We start from the raw sequence: 7,187 nt of genomic DNA on the forward strand, positions 1-7,187 counted from the left end.
ATAAAATGAAGTTTCCCGTGTCTTTATGACGATACGTCGATACAAGAACACCGTGAGGGGTGTCACTCACATGTTTTCAATTACAATTGTCCATCCATTATTGTTGTTTCCTCTTTATGATGATACATCGATACTAGAACACCATGAGGGGTGCCACTTGCATGTTTACAATAGCAATTGTGCGTTCATTAGTGTCTATTCCTCTTAAGAAAGCTTAAACATGCATGTCTAGGTGTTTGGCACCTAAACAGATAAAAAAGGTGTGTGAGAGAGAGGGGCCGTATCACCGAGGGAAACATGGTGCTAGTACGATGCAATCCGATTAGAAAGAGTTCTCTTATACTAGTGTGAAAGGTTTGTGCAATGGAAGATGAAGGTTCCCGTGTCATTATGATGATACAACGATACAAGAACATCATGAGGGGTGTGACTTGCATGTTTTCAACTACAATTGTCCATTCATTATTGTTCTCTTAAGTGACCTTAACCACGTCAAGTGTTGGTGCCTATAGTCACACAAAAAGATGAGTGAGAGAGGGAGAGAGAGAGATAGAGATTGGGATCACCAAAGGGATCAGGGTGCTACTCCGCTATGTACAACGTTCATTGAAGGGAAAGGTACCTGGTCCAGTTATAAAGAGTGCACTCATCCGAGTGTGTAGGGTTTGTGTAATTAATGGAAAATGTAGGTTCTCCTGTCATTATGACGATACATCGATAAAAGAACACCATGAGGGGGGTGACTTGCATATTTTCAAATTAAATTGCCCATTCATTTATGGTTGTTTCCTCTTAAATGACCTTAACCACGTGAAATGTTAGCACCGATAGTCACACAAAAGAGGTGTGTGTGTGTGTGTGTGTGTGAGTGAGTGAGTGAGAGAGAGAGAGAGATATGGATCACCGGAGGAATCAAGGTGCTACTCTGATAGGTACAACGTTCATGGAAGATAATGGTGCCCGGTCCAATTGAAAAGAGTGCACTCATACTAGTGTGTAGGGTTTGTGTAATGGAAAATGAAGGTTCTCCTGTCATTATGACAATACGTCGATGCAAGGACACCGTGAGGGGTGTGACTTGCATGTTTTCAAATACAATTGTTTGTTCAATATTTTTGTTTCCTCTTAAGTGAGCTTAAACATGTCAAGTCTTGGTGCCTATAGACACGCAAAAAAGGTGAGAGAGGGGGGGAGAGAGAGGATCACATGAGGAAACAAGGTGCTACTCTGGAGGGTACAACGTTCATGGCAGAAAAGGGTGCCCGGTCCAATTACAAAGAGTGCACTCATACGAGTGTAGGGTTTGTGGAATGACAAATGAAGGTTCCCGTGTTATTATGACGATACGGCGATACAAGAACACCGTGAGGGGTATGTCTTGCATGATGTGAATTACTAATGTCGGTTGATTATCGTTTTTTCCTCTCAAGTGAGCTTAACCACGTCAAGTGTTGTGGCCTATGTTTGCAATTGTCCGTTCACCGATGTATACGACAAAAGGCAAAAAAATAAAAAAATGATTGTTCTCTAGACATAGGGAACAAAATAAACGGGTCACAAGTTAATCACCATTGTTCACACACAAGAATGTAGTAGAATAGAACTTAAGTCGAAGTGAATTTATAGTTTGTACCAGCAGTGCTTAAAAATTACAACACAATATTATTGAACTAGACATGAATAATGTTGCCAGGAATCTTTGGCGGCCATGTCACAGTTCTGAGCACCACCATGCATACATAAGTGCTCTTAGAGCATCTACAACCAGACCCCTTAAACCCGTCGCAAACGCGAGGGCAGGCCGCCCGGTCACTACCCGGTCACGATTTTTTGACCCACACGGGCCTCTCAAATGGCCCTCAAATGCCCGGGCTGACCAGCACTCCCCATATCCAGCCCAAATATATATGGGGCAGATATGGGGCCCCAGGCATGCCCGTGCACGCCCGCCTAATCGGCCTGATGGCGTGGACCCACACGGAAACACCCAGAAACCTGGCGGTACGACGGACGCCGTGTCTGTCGGCGCGGTGGGAACACCGCCGGGCGCCGCTCCAGCTCACCCCCCAAGACGACATCCCGCTATTTAAGTCGGCTGGCGTCCCACAACCCTAACCCATCCCCCTCCCCCTCTCCGTGGTGCCAGTTCGAGCCCTTCCACCTCATCCCTCCCCCTCTCCGGCACTCTACCCATGCTCCGGCACTCCACCATGGTCCGGAGCAAGATCACCTACTATGCCATGCTGACGCTGGAGCACCCCTACGAGATCCAGCAGCAGATCCGGGCGAGCGAAGCCATGCGTGCCGCCCGCATCGCTGTCGAGCTACCTCCGGACTCGCCAGAGGCGGCGGAGGAGGAGCAGGAGGAGGAGATGGCCCCAATGAAGGTGGAGGAGTCGGACCAGCAGGTGTCGCCTTCAACATGGAGCAGGCGGAGGTGGAGTTCACCGTCGCCCAGTACGACGAGATGGCCAAGCAGCAGGCCATCCTGGGGTCCATCCAAGATGAGGCCTATGTGGAGGCGAACCAGCCGTTCCCCCTGCGGGAGCAGGCGGAGACCGATGCGCTCTTTGCCAAGCTCGACGCTGAGATTGAGGTGGATGAGGCCAAAGCGGAGGAGCCGGAACTGCAGCTGTCGCCCATACTGCCGGAGCCGAGCATGGAGATTGTTGTGATCTCCGACAAGGAGTAGCTAGGATCGACGTAGTACGTAGGTTCTATTTTCTTTTCCATGTCTTTGTATGGATATAAGAATCGAGTATGAGATGTCTGAATGCAACAAATGAAATTTGAGATGTGCCCGGTCACTGCCCGCAGACGCGCCTGGGCACGTCCGCGGGGGTTTGAGGGTGCGGATTTGCCATATGTAGCTGTAGATGCTCTGAGAATATCTACAGCCATACCCGTCTTGAAACGCTCAGGCAGGCCGCCCGGTCACTGACCGGTTAAAAAACAACAACCCAACCGGACTTCTAAAACCGCGGACAAACGTCTGGGCTGAACGGTTCCCCTCATATCCAGCCCAAATCTAGAGCGGATATGGGTGGCCCGGGCATGCCCGGATGCGCCCGTCTAAGAGGCTTGGCCCACCGTTGACTCCACAGTTGTCCCATATAAACCCCAATCCGTGCGCCCCGGTCCGAACCCTGGCTCACTCTCTCATTCTCGGTCCTCTCCTCTCCCTCTCCGATTCCAATCCCATCCATTCAATGTCCAGCTCCGCCAGCGACTCCGGCTCCAACCTCGACTACGTGGAGGAGATGGCCCCCCGCATTGCGCTGGAGCGGTTGAAGGTGGACACCGCTGGCAACCCCAGATCTGGAGCGTTGAAGGTGGACACCGGTGATAACCTGTGTTTCTTATAGCGCAGCATGACAAGGAGTTGGCCATCAACTTTCAATTATACCGGCCCATTAGAGTATGCAGTAAGGTTTTGACCCCATCGCCATGTAGTTGCTATTGACGGGTCGTCGTGTTCCAGTCTTACATGGCCATCCGGTTTGTGACGCAAACAACCCACCCACATATATACTCCAGAAAAGGAGACGAACGAACAAGAAAAAAAAACTCAAAACCTTTACTGGGCGTAGAACCGAATGGAGGGAAGAGCACCTTTCGTGGGCTCAGAACCTTACGCACACGCCCCGAGGGCTGCAGCGTGCAGGTCGTGACAACCTACAAAGCTGGGCCTATGGCTTATGCACATGTGCATGTGGTCCAACTTGAGCCCAAAGAGGAAATAAAGTTTAAACATCAAAAATGGCAAAAATGCAAAGACGGAAAGGGGGTGGACCAGATCCCAATGCTTGCATGTGGCTCAGATAGCAACCTCTGATAAGAAACACATTAGCCATGCTTTTCCCTATATATATATATATATATATATATATATATATATATATATATATATATATATAGACGGTCTATTCTGCTAATATTAGCAGAATAACTATTCTGCACACCACTTCGGCACTGCACGCTCAATAGAAGCGCACTGCATCATTTTGACGACGAGCACTGCAATAGAGACTAGTGAACTTCGTGTCGAAAAAAATTGCACGCGGTGTTTTTTCGGTACTGTTTTCGCTCTAATTTTTTAACCGTTTATCGGAATGAGGCGTGTAATATATCGTTGAAAAGCTATGGATTAGGCGCAACTTTGACATATTGAACACTTTTCGAGATTCCACAAGGTTTAAGAGCAGTTTTGAAATTTGCGCGTCCCATGACGAGTGGCAGCAAGCGTTTTTTCGCGTTTTTTCCTAAACCGCTTGTCGGAATGAAGCAAATGATACGTCGTTGGATAGATATCGTCGAGGCACATCTTTTTAATATATAAATGTTTCTCTAATTCGTTACAGTTTAAGAGCAGTTTCAAATTTACTAAATCGTGGAACTCTGTTTTTCAAATTTTTCGAAATTTTCGGTACTGTTTTTGCTCCAGTTTTCTAACGGTTTGTCAAAACGAGATGTATGATACGCCGTTGGAAAGCTACGGACAAGGCGCAACTTTCATATGTTGAAATGGTTTTGAGATTCCTTACGGTTTTTAGTTAATTTTGAAAATTGTGCGGCTGACTTCGAGAGGCAGCGGCTGTTTTTTCGTGAAATTTTTACGAACGGCTGGTCGGAATAATTCAAATCATACGCCGTTGGAAAGATATCGATGAGACGCAACTTTTTCATGTAGAACACTCTCTCTAATTCCTTACGGACATACACAGAGAGATTACAATCCCATCTCGGTGAGACCGAGATCCCTATTGGTGAGACCGATTTTCCTAGGGTTTGTGGCAGTGGCTAAGACATCTGAACTCGGTGGCGCCGGATAGAAAGAGTCGGTGGGGCCGAGTTTGATTTTTGGTTTAGGACATATGTGGATGTGAGAAAGTAGTTGAGGGCTTTAGAGCATATCACTAAGCATTTTGAGCAAGCAAGCCATTAAGCAACACCTCATCCCCTCTTGATAGTACTGGCTTTTCCTATAGACTCAATGTGATCTTGGATCACTATAATAGAAAATGTAGAGTCTTGATCTTGGAGCTTGAGCCAATCGTTCGTCCTTAGCATCTTGAAGGGGTTCCACATCCTTTAGTCCATGCCACTTCATTTGTTGAACTTGTCTGAAACATACTAGGTAAAAGTGTTAGTCCAACAAGAGATCTGTTGACATTAATTACCAAAATCACCCAGGGAGCACTTGTGCTTTCAATCTCCCCCTTTTGGTAAGTGATGACAACATACATCAAAGCTTTAGATAAAGATATAGAGAATAACAAGTAAAGCTTTGGAAAGACATGTAACAACCATAGGCTCCCCGTACATGTATGCAACCATGTGAATATGGAATATAGAAGCATGTGAGAGCATAACCATGACAGAGTAGGCAATGTGTTACATGTATCTTGGCTATATGCATCAGTGCAAAAGATGTGAGTATGGGAAGTGAACCTTCATGCTCATGATTCCCTCTTGCAAAGAGTATGTACATTAGCAAGAATTCCTCATACACATGATTGTGATGCATATACTTACCTTGTGGTCTTGAGTTGGCTTAGGATGGAATGAACCTGTGAAAATAAGGTTAGATAACACAGATGCACCTACTAGCCAGAGCAAACAGAAGGAAACCACCAGAGTACCAAGACTGGGATGATATGTAGAGTGATTACTAAGTACCACATTTGATATAGACATGTACCCAAAGGTAAAGATGTGCAATGAATTTAAAGAGTTTCTTTCCTTTAGATGTCTTGCTCCCCCTGAATCTAGCATGGGATATTGGGAGAAGATAGGGAACAGAAAATCAGAGCTCAAAGAAACAAATGAACAGAGCTAATGCAAATAAACACATATGAACATGTCTTTCCCCTCAAGAAGACATGTGGCATCTCTCCTCTTGAACACCAAGCATCTAGGATCCTTGAAGATTACTCTCCCCTTGAGTATTCTCTCTCCCTAGAGATATGATTAAGCTTTGATGTGACCTCTCTCTCCCCCTTTGACACCAATTTTTAAAAAGGGCCTTCTGGAATGTGTCGTGAATGGGTTTGATCCATGAGTCACAGCACAAAGCACTAAGGTAAATGTGATGCTTGTAGAGGACAAGATTCATTGAGTGGAGCTGAATCAAAAGTAATGCAGGAATAAATGGCAAAATGTTTTTCCTGTAGTGATATCGGTGGCACCGAGTGGTATGCTTCGGTTGCACCAAATGAATTCGGTTAGACCGAAAACAAGAGACCGTGTGAGCAAGTTCATTACAGAGAAAACACTAGTCACCTTAGCTCACTAGACAAGTAAGATCTCACAATGATTTGCAAGGAATTAACTGAAGGATTTGCAATGAATTGGATGCAGGCAATGTAGAACAAACAAAAAAGAAAGAAAACTGGATGAAGTTTTTTTTAAAAAGGGAAAACAAATATGCATGAGACAGATGCAAGATCACACAAAAAACAAGAAAGCTTCATCTAGAGATGGTCGGCGACAAAGTCACATATGTTAGTGTAACGCCCCGGATCCGATGCGCCAGGTGTCTTCTAGCTATTCGTCGTTGTTGCCATGTCATTTAGTTGTGGTTGCATTTTGCCATGTCATCATCTGCATTGCATCCTCATGTTTTTCAAAATTTGCATCCGTTCGGGTCCTTCCGGTTCTCTCCGCTGTCCGTTTTGCAATCCGACACTCCTATGTCCTCCTGCGTCTCCTTTTGTCTCTAATTGTGAGCGGGTGTTAAACATTCTCGGAATGGACCGTGATTTGCCAAGCGGCCTTGGTACACCACCGGTAGACCGCCTGTCAAGTTTCGTGCCATTTGGAGTCCGTTTGATACTCCAACGGTTAACTGGGGAACCGTAAAGGCCTCTTTTGTGTGCAGCCCAACACCCCTCCAAAGTGGCCCAATAACCCATCCAAACCCCTCCATGCTCTCGAACGCTCGATCACGATCGTGTGGACGAAAACCACACCTCATTTGGACTCTCCTAACTCCCTCTACCTATAAATGGGCCCTCTCCCCCGAAATTCCGGATCAAATCCACCCTAACCCTAAAAAAAGTCGCCCTCCGCCGCCACCAGACGCGTCCGCGACGGCCGGACACGTCCGCTGCCGCCGCCCGACGAATCCCAGCGCGCCACTTGGCGATCCCCGTCGCCTGCCATCGCCGGCCCGCGAGCCCGACTCC

Source organism: Triticum dicoccoides, chromosome 4B (assembly GCF_002162155.2).
Source record: "Triticum dicoccoides isolate Atlit2015 ecotype Zavitan chromosome 4B, WEW_v2.0, whole genome shotgun sequence".
NCBI lineage: Eukaryota > Viridiplantae > Streptophyta > Magnoliopsida > Poales > Poaceae > Triticum > Triticum dicoccoides.